This window comes from Glycine max, chromosome 14 (assembly GCF_000004515.6).
Source record: "Glycine max cultivar Williams 82 chromosome 14, Glycine_max_v4.0, whole genome shotgun sequence".
In the NCBI taxonomy this organism is placed as follows: domain Eukaryota; kingdom Viridiplantae; phylum Streptophyta; class Magnoliopsida; order Fabales; family Fabaceae; genus Glycine; species Glycine max.
This window is the reverse complement of record NC_038250.2, coordinates 29,725,826-29,742,969: the sequence shown is the minus strand read 5'-3', so window position 1 is coordinate 29,742,969 and position 17,144 is coordinate 29,725,826.

Genomic DNA, 17,144 nt, shown 5'->3' with positions numbered 1-17,144 from the left:
GAAGAGGTCAAGCCTTTCCAACTCAGCAAAGAGCCATCTCAGTGCACCAAACTAGGATTCCAAAATAAGTACAAAAGTGGAAGAATCCATAGCCCATGTGTTAACAACAAATACAAATTTGTTTGCATGGTCTGCAGACATGTCGAGAATTAAACCAAAATTCCATTGCCATAAGCTAGTTATCTTCCTAAGGTTAGACATGTTGCACAAAGGAAGAGGAAACTCAGCCTGGAAAGGGGAAAAGTTCTGGATGAAGAGACAAAGAAGTTGCTAAATGCAAGGTTCATCAGAGAAATACAATACACCACGTGGTTAGCCAATATGGTGATGGTAAAGAAGTTTAATGGGAAGTTGAGGATGTGTACTGACTACATAGACCTTACCCCAAGGACTTGTACCCACTTTTAAGTATAGATTATGTAGTCGATGAAGCATCCAAATCCCTTATTCTCAGCTTTCTAGACACGTATTTTGGATACAACTAGATCCTTTTTTCAAGCAAGATGAGAATAAAATCGCATTGATGATTGACACGACTAACTACTGCTACTCGGTTATGCCATTCAACCTTAAGAACGTTAGAGCCACTTATCAGAGACTGATGGATAAAATATTCACCAATCAACTCGGAAGAAACCTAGAAGTCTATGTTGATGACATGGTGGTCAAAAGTAGGAGCACTACCTCTCACACATAAGACTTACCAGAGATCTTTGTTGAGATCAGAAAGTACATGAGGCTAAACCCGGAAAAGTACATATAAGGGGTACAAGGAGGGAAGTTTCTTGGCTTCATGCTTACTCATAGGGGAATTAAGGCCAACCTAGAAAAGTGCACAACCATTATTCCAATGAGAAGTCCTAAACTATGAAAGAAGTGGAGAAACTAATTGGCTAACTAGCAGCATTATCCAAATTCTTGCCAAGAGCTGCAGACATGACCAAACCCTTCTTCAATTATTGAAAAAGCAGGAAGGAACATAGTGTAACGAGGAATGTGAAGCCCACTTTCAAAAACTCAAAGAATTCTTTGCATCACCACCCATCCTCATCAAACCCCAACCAAGTAAAGATCTAATTCTTGTGGAAGCAATGACTTCCAAGATTATTTTGATGATGCCAAAGAATCAAGAGTTAAGAAAATTCCAAAGATTCAAGAATCAAGATTCAAGAATAATCAAGATTCAAGACTAAAGATTCAAGAATCAAGAGAAGACTCAATCAAGATAAGTATTAAAAAAGTTTTTCAAAACATTGAGTAGCACAAGAAGTTTTCACAAAATCATTACCAAAGAGTTTTACTCTCTGGTAATCGATTACTAGAAGGTAGTAATCGATTACCAGTGTTTTAAAACGTTAAGATTTCAAATTTCAAAGAGTTACAACTTGTGTTTAAACATTTTCAACTTGTGTAATCAATTACACAATACTTGTAATCGATTACCAGAGCTTCTAAACGTTTTAATTTTCAAAATTTAAAATGAAGAGTCACATCTGTTGATGTGTAATCGATTACACCTTAATGGTAATCGATTACCAGTGACTGATTTCAAAAAATAAATTTCCAAAAGTCACAATTCTTTAAGTGACTTGTTTCTGAAGATTTTTTCAAAAGTCACAATTTTTTAAGTGACTAGTTTTAAACAAATTGCCAAGAGTCACAAGCTTTGACTTAAGTCATCAAGAGATTATAAATATGTGACCATGGCATGAATTTAAATAAGAAATCCATCTTTCAATCTTCTCTTTCAACATCATTCAATATCTTTCAACTTTTTCTACAAAATTTTCTGATTCATTTCTCTTCATCTTTCTAAAAGTTTTTGTTCAACACTTTCTCTTCCAAGAAAAGTTCTTTGTTCAAAAACTTGTGCTATTCATCTTTTTCATTCTCTTCTCCCTTTGCCAAAAGAACAAAGAACTAACCGCCTGAATTCTTTTGTGTCTCTCTTCTCCCTTACAAAAGATTCAAAGGACTAACTGCCTGAGAATTATTTTGATTCTTCCCTTCCCCTTAAGCAAAAGATTTTAAAGGACTAACTGTCTGAGATATCTTTTGTTTCCCCTTACAAAGATTCAAAGGACTAACCGCCTGAGAATTCTTTGTCCCAACACATTGGAGGGTACATCCTTTGTGGTACAAGTAGAGGATACATCTACTTGGGGATTGTTATACTGAGAATAAGAGAGGGTACATCTCTTGTGGATCAGTTCAAGTGGAGGGTACATCCACTTGGTTTTTCAAAGAGAACAAGGGATGGTACATCCCTTGTGGATCTTTGGCTTGTAAAGGATTTTACAAGGTTGAAAAGAAATCTCAAGAACCCCAGGTTGCTTGGGGACTGGATGTAGGCACGGTTTGTGGCCGAACCAGTATAAAATTCTTGTGTTTGTCTTCTTCTTCCCTACACTCTTTAATTTCCACTGTGTACTTTACTTTTACGCTTTACTTTTGTTTAAGTTACATAACTTAGTAGTAAATCCTAATTGAATCTAGTAACATTAAGAAGGATAAGTTTTTAATTAGTCAAGGTACATTAATAATTAATTCATCCCCCTCCTTCTTAATTATTTTGAGGCCACTTGATCCAATAATTCTAGACTTAGCAATATCTGAACATGCTATAAGTTTTGTAATAGTGGTAGAGGAAGAAAAAAAGTCAAAATTCCATCTACTATATCAGCCGAGTCCTAAAAAATGTAAAGAGTCAATATCAAATGATCGAGAAACTAGCCTTGGCTCTAGTCACAGTTGCTAGGAGACTAAGACCATACTTCCAAAGTCATCAAATCATAGTTTAAACCAACCACCATATCCTAACAGTCATGATGAAACCAGAACTTGCAAACCGAATGATATGTTAGTCGGTCTAGTTGTTCGAGTTTGGGATCAAGTACAAACCAAGGGATCTAACGAAGGCTCAATGCTTAGCAGACTTCATCGTCGAATTGACAACAACTACAGAACTACAATCCGAGTGGTGGAATTTGTATGCAGATGGGTTCATCCAATGAAAAAGGGAGTAGGACTGGTGTCATCCTAGAAAGCCCAAATGAAATAATCCTAGAGCAATCCCTAAGGTTCAAGTTTGGGACGATGAACAATCAAGTCAAGTATGAAGTCCGTTTAGCCGACATAAGATTGGCTAAGGAAGTGCGAGCTAAGTATCTTAAGTGTTGGAGCAACTCCAAGCTTGTCATTGGTAAGGTGAATGGAGAATATCAAACCAAAGATCCATAGGTGACAAGGTACTACCATATGGCTATTCGACTTAAAAAGGCTTTTGCAATGTTCGAGCTTCAACATATTGTAAGAGAAAATAATGAGTGAGCCGACTTGCTATCAAAATTTGCTAGTACAATAGGGCCAATATAGAACGGTCATCCAAGAAATAATCTTAGAACCAAGCCTAGACAAGGTTGTGGCGAGTGTAACTCCCCTTGGCTGAGAATGGATGACCGAGATCTAGGACTTCCTGGAGAAAGACTCACTCCCATAAAATCCAAGAACAATAAGAAGGCTCAAGAAAAATGCCAATTATTATGTGATAGAGGGATAAGACATGTACTGATGAGGCTTCATGATCCCCATGTTGAAGTTTTTGACTCGGGATCAATCCAAATACGTAATGAATGAGATGCATAAAGGGATATGTGGAAAGCACTCAGGATCTCGATCAATGACAACCTAAGTTCTAGAAATTTGGCAACATTTCTCATTTGCCTACTGAAGAATTGCACAACATAGTGGTGCCATGGCCTTTTTCCATTTAGGGAGAAGACATACTTGGACCTTTTCCACTAGAAAAAGGACAAGTAAAATATCTCATAGTAAGCATTGATCATTTCACCAAGTTGATAAAGGTTGAGCCTATAACCACCATCTCGACAACCACTATTCAAAAATTCATTTGGAAGAACATCATGTGTCAATTTAGAATTCCCAACACTTTAATCTCTAACAATGGCACATAGTTTGTTGACAAAGGAGTTCCTCGAAAGTCTGGGATCAAACATAAAGCAACTTCAATAGAACACCCATAAAGCAATGGTTAAATTGAATCAACCAACAAATTCACACTCAGAGAGTTGAAAAAGCAAGTTGGAAAGGCCAAAGGCAACTAGGCCGAGGAGCTTCTTACCATTTTATGGGCATATTGATGCTTTCCGCAATAAACAACAGGTGAGACCTTTTTTGACTCTCATGCAAATCAGATGCAATGTGTAACGACCCGCCTCGTCGCTACGATATCCACACTCTAATATTCGATGATTTCAATTATTTTTTTATAAAAAGAACTTCCTTAATTTTTTATTATGAAAATAGAAGTGATTTTGTCACAGCATAAATTCATCCAACAACACGTCATCACTTAAGTGAATATGCATAATTACATAGAAACAATAATTCGGTACACGTCATACACATAACGGAAATTAAATCTATTCATATATATAATTAAAATCCCATTTTTACATCTTTAACTCAATAAAATAAAACTTAAAAACCAAATACGGAGGAGTTGATTACAAAACACAACTCTCTCCCAAAATAACGTCAACGTCATCACGTCGGCTCGATGGCTCCTCACCAGAATCTTACTCCCTGCACCCTACCACTGTCATTCTGCTCCCACGAACAAGGTTCATGATCATCACAGGTATCAATCACACGATACAAAATTGCAAGGGTGAGTTCATTATAAAAAGAACCAATACCAATTCCAAATAACCACAATTAGCAAGGAACATAGGCAAACATGATGAGCATACACAACAATTATTATTCAACACTCATATCCAACAAATATTCATCATCCACATCCAACAATTACTCATCATCCATCCATGGACCCAATCAAGACTGCACAGAATGATGCATGCACCTGACTCAACACTCAGATGCAATGTGGTACGTACCAACAACAACCAAACCTTAGGAAATAGCCTAAGCGTGTCCACACGACACTCTCACTTAGGGAAATGTGTTAAGTTTGTCGAGACCACCCGGTTGTGCACGTAACAGCCCCCCTCCCATAGGTGATCAGCCTGGGAGCCCAAAGGTGTTCCCTACTAGGTGACAGCCCCCTAGTACAAAGTACACTTGGCCACAGTTACTCTATTTCCTGTATCGTATGAGCTATGATCACGACCAAAAGTAAGTGTCAAAGACCATGGACCAATTAAAGCGCCTAAGCATCCCCTCATAAATGCTTAGATTCTCTAACCACGCTAATTACCCACGTCTGGGCCATCCAACAAGGTCAATGCACTCTACCCCCCATGACATATACTCCATACGACGTATGATCGTGGCCAAAAGCTAGTGCCAAAGACCTTGGAAGGTCAGTGCACAGTGCCCCCCTCGATCATACACAACATCCAACGTATGAATGTGGCCAAAAGCTAGTGCCAAAGACCCTGAAAGGTCAGTGCACAGTGCCCCCCACGAACATAAACAACATGCACATGCCAATGCATTTCTAACATCAATCAACATTCCATTTCCATGTCATTCACAACATAAATATCATCTCATTTCAATGACGTTATCAACAACAACAACAACCTCATTTCATATTCACATATTCATCAATAATAACAATTCATGTTGACATGGTCTTTATTAACAACGTCATCTCAAATCAATATCATCATAATTATCATTATCATCACATATCAATTAAAATTCTTAATAGCAACATCAACAACAAATCGCATTTCGCACACACACACATCGCATCCCATTAGGTAAAACGCAATTTTCTTTGAAGAAATATCAGCATGCAACAGGGACAGGCAAATATCCTCATAGCTAGGTTCCCTAACCCTAGCTATGGTGTTAAAACGGTAAATTTTATAATAAACTCCCCTCACCTATCATGAGCTACCCCGCGGATTCCTCGTTGTGTCACTTGAAGATTCCTTTTCGTCCTTGCTCGTCGATTCCATGCAAGCCTCTACCATGCCAAAACGAAGGAGACTTAGTATGGATTTCAGAAAACAAAGCTAGTAACAGTGCTCTAGGTCAAACACCCACATCACTACATGAAAGAGCTGAGAGCATTTCGGGTTTTACAAAGGAACATCATTTGGAAATTCTGACCACGCCAATGTGACCGGGGTTCAGTGTAGGTTACGAAAATAACATGCATTTCATGAAAGGATAACGTTTACAAAGCCTCTTTCTCTAATGTTTTTCAAAGGAAGCATAAGACACGCAATGGCGGTTCCAAAGTCAGAAAAGATGAAAAGACAAGATGAAACTAACAAGAAAAAAGCGTAGAACCATGGTTACCTCGAAAGAAAACAAAATGTCAGATTAGGGTTTCGTTCTCTACCGAAACTGCAAGCCAAGTTGGAAGATTCCGCTTCGGTTAAAGGGTTCCTCTCGATGTGGGGTTTCAATGGAGAACAACGATGGTTTGTGGTGGCTAATGGTGGTTGTGGGTGATGGAGAAAGTGGTTGGGATGTTAGAAATGGCTTTGGAAGAAAGAAAGGAGAAGAAATAGCGTTTTTCCTAAGCTACACAAAAGCAAAGACTGAAATGCTTAAATAAGAAATGCTCTCAGGAACGGAAGCTTCGAGCATACTCTAGACATCTTCTCATAGATCCCGATGGTCAGATCATGGAAAAGTGTCTTGTAAAGCTGTAGACCAAATTTCGAGAAGATCCAACAGTTAATGAAGGCTGGACAGCATTTTTACTGAGGCAGCTCCATGTAGCTTCCTCAAGAAGCTTCATTAAGAGGCTTCCTCAAGAAGTTTCCCCGTGGCTTCTTTGAGAAGCTTTCTCAAGAAGCTTCTTTGAGAAGCTAGATCCTTATCTACCCACACTCTTCTATTAACTAAATTAACCTCCTTGAAAATAATTACGGATAAAAATAATACAACAAATAATCAAACATCAAACATAATTACTAATAATATATATAGATATATATATATATATATATATATATATATATATATATATATATATATATATATATTAGGGTGTTACACAATGATACCAGTAGAAGTCGATGAACCTTCAAAATGTGAACTTCGTAGAAAATAAGAATAATGAGATGCTTAAGGAAGCACTCAATTTGGCCAAAGAGACCATCAAAGAAGTCCACACGAGAGTTGAGTTGTACTAGAGAAGAGCCGAAAAAAGATACAAGAGTCAGGTCAAATCAAGAAACTTTCTGGCAGGTGACTTGGTGCTAAGGAAATGTGGAGAAGCCCAGAAAGATCCTAGAGAGGGAAAAATTGTTGCAAATTAGGAAGGCCTTTTTAAAGTTACTGAAGCACTAAGAAAAAATGTCTACCGACTAGAACACTTAACCGACAAGACGATTCCAAGAATGTGGAACACCATTCATCTTAAGTTTTATTACAACTAAATGTGTAAGTGGTGATGTACATTTTCCCCTACTCTAGCATTTTTCCTAGGAGGTTTTTTGTTAGAGAGGTTTCAATGAGGCACACCCAATTTCCACATTGAATAAAAGTATTCTTTTTATCATTGATTAGTGGCTTTATAGATATGAGTAGAACTAATAATTCCTTTGACTAAGACCCAATCTGAGGCATGGATAAAACCAAATAAATATTTGGCTTACTAATAATAGACCAACAACCGCAATTGGCTAAACATAAATGACAGATAACTTAGAAATTTGGCTAAAAGAAGACCAAAAGGGATAAGTTACTAAGCTAAAATTAGGCTAAAGATAATTGAATTCTATTGGCTAAAAATAGACCAAAATGAACTAAGTTACGCAACTAAAAATAGACTAAAATTTAGAGACTATTTTAGCTAAAAACAGAACAAAGAAACGAAGTTATTTGGCTTGAGATATAAAATTCAGTAATTCGAAGGTAATGCTCAGCTAAAATTAGACTTAGTTAAAACTTAGACCAAATTTAAATTAAATGATTTGGCTGCAAATGGTTAGACCAATAAAAGTTGGCTAAAAGTGATTGCATTTTCAAGTAGTTCCTAATAAAATAAATTTGAGAATGAAAACCAAATACCACACTTTGATGAAAACACTAATATTATAAATAATCAAAGGGGGTCCCTATTTGAAAGGTTAGGTCCTAGGCCTTTACAAAAAGAAGAAAGAAAAGGCAAATCAAGCCAAATCAGGAACTTTCTCCACATGCATATCAGTTTCACCGACTAACTCCCCATGACGAGTAATGTCCTTGTCAACATCAAAAAGGGAAGTGTCGACATCCTTGAAAAAATACTTGACCTGACAGAGAGCCTTGTTGAACTCAGCTTCATAGGTCTTTAGGATCTCAGCTTCAACTTCGCCAAGATCAATCTTCAACTTTTCTTTGACCTTCTCAACATTCACCTTAAAGAGAGCAAATTCCTTGTTGGGATACTCGATCTCTTCCTGGAGAGTCTTAGTTGAATCCTCAATAGTAGTGAGCTTGGTCTTTAAAGCCTCCTCTCGGGATTCAACCTCTTTCAACTTAGTCTTTGTATCCACAAAAGACTTGTGAGATTCCTCAGCCGATTGCAACAGTGCCTCATTAGCTTGGGCAGCCTTAACCAAGGCCTATTTAACCTTAGGACACTTAGATCGCACATTCTGACACTTGGCATCCACCCTCTCAAACTCATTGCCTCAGAATTCGATGATCCCCCAAGATCTTGCTACAAACGCACAATGGAATCCATTGATGCACAGGGGCTGACCTCCCTCAACATATCTATGTCGTACTAACTAAGCATGGAGGCTTGGATGAGAGCTTGAGGGTTAAAGTCTTTTCCCAAGAGAGAAGAAACCTCTTCCTTCATAAACAGGAAAACAGGGTGACTCTTAACGGCATAAGGAATGGAAACTGACACCATCTCCACCCTTTACCTCTTAGAAGGCCCTCCATCCCGAGGCCTCTGATATTCTTGCGTGGTAATGTCGACATTGATAGGAGGAAGAGGAAGAACCCAATCATCTTGGGGATTCTCTATTTACTTCCCCTTGTCTTTCTCCGCCTGAACTTTCTCAACCTTGGTCCTTTCAACCTTCTCGGCCTAAGCCTTCTTGATTGATTGATAGTCAAACTTGCCCATTATCACTGAAACAAAAAAGAAAGGTAGGGTTAGAAGAAGATCGAAACAAAAAAGCTGAATAATAGACTCGCAATCCAAGTCTGCATCCGAAGTCTTGGAAAAAGGGAGATCCACCAAGGTTTTATAGTGAAGGCCCCTAGGAAACATATGGAGAACAACCATGTCATCTTGAACCAACCTTATTAGACATACGATAGGTTTTTTTATGAACTTTGTAGGTGACGAAGTCTAATAGAAAGGAAACCTAGGAACCCCCTGCTGAGTAAAATAAATAGGCATAAACTCAGGTCTAAGGCGTACTTGGAAGAAATGACCCTTGAAATTTTTGTAAAAGGTGGTGTAAGGTCCAATGATTGCCTCACTGTAAATGTTAGAAAGGGAGATCCAACCACCCTTTTTGTTTTCCTTCACAATATAATGATGAAGGAATTTGGGGGCATTCGGGGTAATAAAAAACAAGTCGCACAAGTGTAACACCGTCTACCCCAATATACATATTTATATAATAAAATACATGGAAATGTGGAATTACATAAAATGATTTTATGCAATAAACATAAAGAATTTCACATGTGTAAAAGGTTCACATTCGGGTTAATCACTAAATTAAAAACTTATCAATTAAGAGTATGAAAACATTTCCAGCTCAAAACAGAGTCATCCAAAACTCTAGAAAATGAACTAAAGACTCAACATGTGAGACAAAAATGATAAAAACTACATGTCCAGAAGTTCTGCAATTAATACAGAAACTCATATCTCAATGTCACATCCTATCAGAGCATTGTGTCCCAGCATTCTCTAATATGAGGTTCTTTAAAGTCACCCACCTAACCATCTGCTCCTACGAACATAAGGTTCGAGATCAACATAGGATCCAAACATAAATAACACATAGGGAGTGAGTTATCACATTCCTAAACAAGTAGAGAAAAATGACAGCACCTATACATAATATCAATATAACAAGCTCAACTTAGCACAATTCACTGCGTAACATCACTTGTCTCAAGGATTTAATCACAAAATCACATTTGACACCTTCATATTAATCACGTGTTTAGAACAACATATCTCAAGTACAATACAATATCTCGCACTCACAAAATTCATTACACACCATCATGTAACAAGTCACTAGGGGTGTTCAAAAAAATTGGTTCGGATTGAACCGAATAGTAACCAAACCTAAACTAAATTGGTTTTTCTCCGAACTAGTTCAAGAAAAAATGAGAGCATTATTTTATAAAACCAATTTGGTTAACCAAATTGTTTCTACAAAACCAATTCTATTAATTGAACTGGTTTTTATTTAAGTATTTTTTTATTTGAAATAAATAGTTCAAAAAGTAGTTCGAAACTGGTTCGACTCTTAGAACTAGTTTAAAACTGGTTAAAAACTAGTTCAGTTTAGAACCATTTTTTTAAAACTAGCTCAGTTTTGAACTAGTTTCTAAATCTGTTTAACTATTTGGATATAAAACTGAACCAGTTAAAGTAGATCAAAACCAATTCGGTTTGGTTTTTTTACTTAACTACTTTTTGCACATCCCTACAAGTCACAATGATAATTACACAGGCATTATGCAACAAGTACACTAAAACTCAATCCTATATGCAATGTGGTACCATGTTAGTAAAAAATATCATCGGACGCCTAGAAGTACATGACAAGATATACCATATACTAGTAAGCCAGATCACTCTCACTAGGTAAAATCATAGGGAGACCAGTCGAAGTCACAATGTTTTGCGAGAATGCTCCAACCATGTGGGATTGACACATGCTTAAAGGAGCACTTAAACCAGGTGTATTTACCCCCAATGCTTAGACTCTGAAGAATCCGTCAAGGTCTCTCCCTCTTGATTTAGGTTCAATCCAGAAAATATTTTAACACGCAGACTCTATCTATGAACTATACAAAATACACGATTCTCAATTATTCACAAAATAATTTTAACTCATCACACCTCAAAGTGATTAAACTCATCGGGTTCCCACACTGGATCTCATCAAAATACTTATAGCGCACTAGCTCGTTGCCCATAAAGAGTCTTACAGTCATGCGATTGTATGATTCATAGCTCACAATTCAATGCGTACAATATCTCAATACACATGTATCTTACAATTCAACACATAATCAATTTATCACATACATCTAACCTCAATCACAATGTTATAATCCTAAAGCAACATGTTATCACACCTCATGAATCATATACACATCACACAATATTAATATATACATGGTACAAACATAGACTTTACCTATGAACTATGCAATACACACAACTACTCAATTGTTTTCAAAATCATTTTAACTTATCGTGCATCGAAGTGATTCAACTTGTTGGGTTCCCACAGTGGATCCTATCACAATACTCGTCATGCATTAACTCATCACCGTTAAAAGGTCTTATAGTTATGTGATTGTATAGTTTATACATCACAACTCAATTTATCACTTACAATTTCATAATCCCAATATAACAATTTATCACGTCTCATGATTCATATACACATCACATAGTTTTAATATTTGCTTGGTACAAAACATATATATATATATATATATATATATATATATATATATATATATATATATATATATATTAAATTGAACTATATTATTTTCAATTAAAAAGAGTTTATTTTAATATAACATTGTAATACCTTTTTCAATCTACTGCAATATGCAAAACAAACAAAGAGGGATTTTTTTCTTTTGACCATTTATTCTTTATCACGGTATGATAAATTCAAATATAAACTCATAACACATATTAACTAGTAAAGACATCATACTAATCATTCAGTTTCATCAATTCACGTTAATTAGAAGAAAAAAAACTCAATTTCTAGAGTTCACACTCAACACAAAAATACATCAATTTCACAATAAATTCGCATCGAGACATCAATTGACCCATCAAACATATATAATTCACATTTATAGTTCTAAATATAGAATCAAAATTGTATAAGCACCCCAAAACCCATCTCAATTGATCCTCTAAGGATCCCTAAACATGTTCTCACTACTTCCCAACTGTAAATAACTCATCCTTTACCTCTAAGCGGGCTCACGTGCATAGTCCGAAAATGATAGAGGTGTTTCTAGAAGTTCCCTAATATTCCTCAAGTTTTTCCTCTAATTGATCTACTAGAGTTTCCAAGCATTAAAGAGAAGGAGAAGAGATTAGATCCTCAAATTCACTATCTTCGTGTGAAGGTAGTTTCTCTCTCTACAGATATTATTTCGCAAATCCACACGATGAGAATGTGCGAAAATGAGTTTTAAACCTGTTTTCCGAATTTCAAGATGATCCCATGGTTAATGAATCTGAGATAATAGTTACTGTGATAAATTTGGGTGTATGCAAGAAAAAAAGAGTTTTGGGAGAGGAAGAAAGGAGAACAAATTTGGGAGGAAGAAAGAGTGTAGAGACATATCATAAGTGTAAAAGCTTACCTAATATGTTTCTATTTATAGCTAGGGTACTCTGAGGCTATTATTTACTCTACTTTTCTTTATTTTATTATTTTATAAAAAAGAAACTCTTTTATTCTTTCATTAAATAAATAATCAATTAAAACATCCTTTTATTTCATAAAACATCATTTTACTCTATTTATTTTCTAATACTATGAAACCCTTATTTTAATTAACAAAAATCATTTCCTCTCATTTATTTAATTTCCAAAAACCCTATTAATTTTTAAATAAAACTCTTTTTATTTATTTTATGAAAAACAAGATGTTACAACAAGACCCTAAAGGTACACATGGCCACCCAAGCATTCAGATGCAATTGGTTAAGAGCGATGTTCAACTCTTTCAACACATCAACCTTAAATTTTTCAAAAGGAACAGTGAGATGAAGAGTTGAGAAGAAACACAAGTACATATACATAAAGTGAGTCTCACATGAAAAAGCATGCATGAAGACACGTTCGCTCTCTTGGCAAGACTCAATCAACATCACATTAGGGCTATCAATGTGACAAAACTCAACTTAATCGAGAAACTTGATAACGGATTCATAAGTTAGAAACTACTTGCGTAGGATCTAACTTCCTCATGAACCCAAGAATAAACTAGAAGAATAATGAAATGGTAGTTTCCTAGTGGGAGGAGGAATGAACGATTGACGAGGAATCACTTGGACTTTCATAGCCTCCGAAACCAAGTCTATGAAATTTTGAGGAGGATTTGGCTGAGGGGATTCGATATCATCCTCCACAAGAGTAAGATGCATGCCAAGGTAAAGGCGAAACCTTTCCTCAGTGGCGGCACCACCCACATGAGTGACAATACCCATGTTAGGGTGAGCCACGCTACCACTAGCGAGACATCACCAGCATGAACACTGGAGACTTGGTCACTAGTAGTGTCAAAGTTGTTGTGGAGATGAGTAGGGTCATCATTTGAACTCTCCCCTATTAGGCGAACTTCCGACGACAAAAACTTGCCATCACTGGAGCGTGCAGAACCCTCCCTCAGAAAAGACATGAAAAAGGAGGAGAGTTGATGATAGCGTACTTGGACAGTGAAGAAAGGAAGAACGAAAGTAAAATCATTCAAAGAAAAGAAAGATGACTGTAGAAGGAAATCATTAAGGAAATCATTAGAAGAGTAGGAAGAATTTCCTCACCTTTTATAGTATTCTGGAAGCTTCTGGTGGTCAAAGGGATGCATCTATTTAGACCATTAGATCCTTTCCTAGAGCCATGAATCAACGACTGGGGAGAGACTTGACCTTTGGCATTCCCAATGACATTTCGAAATTCAAAGGACGTAATCATTTTGCCTTTTTTGAAAACATGTGAAAGCATTGAATACATTTGAAATGGACGTAACAATTGACAATATGTTGCTTCAAGTGTCTTGCCACTAGAACTTGACGCTAACTGATTAAAACCCATTTTACAACTAAGTGGAAAGCTTAGTGAAAGAGGACACCTTTCTCGAATTCGACTACGATCAGACCAACACTCGGCTGATAGATAGCGAAGCTAGAGATTATTCTTGAATCAAAGCTCTTACAACCAGCTTCAAAGCTTGGGAAGCATATGTCCTACTTGGACTCGACAAGCTTCCGAACCAATGGTCAGTTGAGTAGGCTACTCGAACTGAGAGAATATGGTAAATTAAAATAAGAAAAAAGGAAAACTCTATCTTTTAAGTGAAAGGTAAAGGTAACCTCTAATTATGAAAACTATCTATTATTAAAAGAAAGATAAGATAAAATTATAAATTTTCTTAATTACATTATCTCTAAAGGGAAATTAAGATCCAAACATCCAATTTCACCTCTATAAAAAGGATTCATCAAGGTTCAGGTAGACCAATCTCATTCCAATCCATATACAGATTCTTACTTACCTCTGCACCTCTAACTTGAGGATCAGAGTGTCATTGCAAGTACACCTCACCATCATTCGTGGAGGAATTCACGAAAAAACACCACCGTGAGAAGATTCTACCAAATACGACAAGAACAATAATATTTGCAACTATCAATTTTCTCTCTTTATATAAATTAGAACAACTATCTTTTAAACAAAAGTGGTTTTACCTATCATTCTTTAACAAGAGAATTTTTTTTCCTCAATCCTTATATTTTTCAATCTATTATTTTCAATATCTTTAACTTAACTTAATTTTAATATTTTTTAAAGAAAATATCAATAATTAAAAACATCATTATATCACAATATATTTTTTTTATCATAAATCTAAAATATATATTTTATATTAATTTTTTTATTATAAATTATAATTACAATTATAATTATATATTTAGAAGTATTTATTTATTATAAATTTTGGTTTCATAAAATAAATATTTAGTTTGTGCATTACAAGGCTAAAACAGTAATTTTAGTTCTGAATTTTGTAAAATTGTCACTTTAACTCCTAAGGTCATAAAAAATATATATTTTTTAATTATTACAGATTAAAAATAACTGAAGGGAATGATATTTTACCAAGATATATAAAGATATACTAAAATAAACAATTTTTAAATTTAAATACAATGTAATTATGTTTCAGAAATTAAAGTTAGGATTTAATTACTAAAATGAATTTGATAATTCTCTCCCAAGTGAGAATAGTTATATTGAATGAGAGTGTTTTTAAGAGACATTTTTTAACCAAAATGTTTTTAGTAGTTTTTTTTTAAGATGTGAGAATTTTTATGAGTTGTTATCACTTTCATGAGACACATGTCTTATCCTAATCTCATATATTGAGCACTAATTAATTTTATTTTTGATTTATTTATTTATTTTAAAGATACTTATTTATTTCAATTTTAAGTTTAATTTAATCTAACAATTTGCTCAAACATCTTCTTTTTTTACCATCTCATATTACTCTCCTTTTATCTTTATCTTATACTACTATTTGTTTTTATTAATTGTTTATCTCTTTCAATCTATTTGTTTTATCTTTATCTCTAAATTAGATTATAATATTTTTTAAAAAATATCCCAAAAAATAATCTTGCATATCATAATGTAAAAAATTTATCATAAATCTAAAATATAATTTATATGTTAAAAATATTTATACATTACAAGTTTTAATTATAATATAATTTTTATATATTCAAATATTTATTAATTATAAATTTTAGTTATATAAAATTAACATTTAACCTATGTAAGGCTAAAATACTAGTGAAAATCATATCAAATTAAGTAATGTGTTTTATAGATCATAAATATTCTTCAATAGAGCCTATAGTGAGATCACTATCATTTTATTTGATATCTTAAATTAATTAAATTTTTTAATGGTGTATATTTGAATCAAACAAAAGAAAATAGAAAGAAAAGAAAAAAAATATATTTTTAATGAAAAGAAATTAAATAAAAAAAGAGAAAAATAATTTTGGAAAAAGTTAATTTTTTTCTGTACTTTTTATTTAATTAAAATTTAAAATTTTCTTTTTCCGTTTCTTAATTTCTAACAATTAGTCCATTATATAAAAAATACCGCACGTATATAAACCATGCCATCATAAAAAATTAAAAAAAAAACAACTTTATTTAAAGCTAGCTCTTTTAATAATAGATAAGAAAATCTCGTTGGAACTTGGAAGTCTAAATTGAATTTAAAAGTTAAGAAGGAAAAAAAAGGTGGGGCTCCAATTTAAAAAGAGCGTGAAGTCGAAGTATCTGGTGGGCGGTGAAGGAGAACCATTAGGTTTACTCGTGAAGACCCTAACAATCAATGACCTAACCTTAAAATGTTATCAATTCTCTCGCCGCCACGTTGTGCTTTTAGAGTATTATCATCCAATCAAATACTAACCACGTGGCATCTTATTTGACTTCTATGTTCATCGCCAGCAACCAAAATGCTCACACGTGCACCCCCAACGTAATTGCTCCCTTTTTGTTTAGGTAAATAATAGTAGTAGTAACTATTCTATACCTACCTCAAAAGTCAATATTCTACCATGGATAAATGCATACTGCATGGTTTGACGGCTGATTACAACACGGTATGAGTTTATTCAATTGACTTGAAGACAAGGGTTAGTACAATTTTTTAATATATTTTTTATTATTAACTAAAATTTATTAAAAATTATAAATTTTCATGATTCTTGTTTTTTGTATTTAGTAGTCTTTTTTGCTAATTCTGTAATTTTTAGTAAAATCTAATTAATAATATAATGTACAGTATATAAAAATCAGCACACTTCTCTTAAACTAAAGAGAGAAGCCAAAGCTTTTCATGATGATCATGTGATGTGTTTATTGTACACTTTTGGTGGTTTCCATTGTATACAAGTTAGTCAATGACAATCCACAATTATAAGCGAGAGACAAACCTATAAGATCATATAACGTTTCAGAAAATAATGCATGTATTGAGATTAAAAGTACAACAAAGAAAAAAGAATATTTATCAACTCTTTAAACTTAGCTCTAAAGTGGGTTTTATGGGTTTCGTCGTGTGCAAAACTTAGATATGCATGATTCCTCATTTATTTTTCACTTTTACTTTTAATAAATTGTTTGGTCCTTTTGCGGTCTAATTTTGTAATT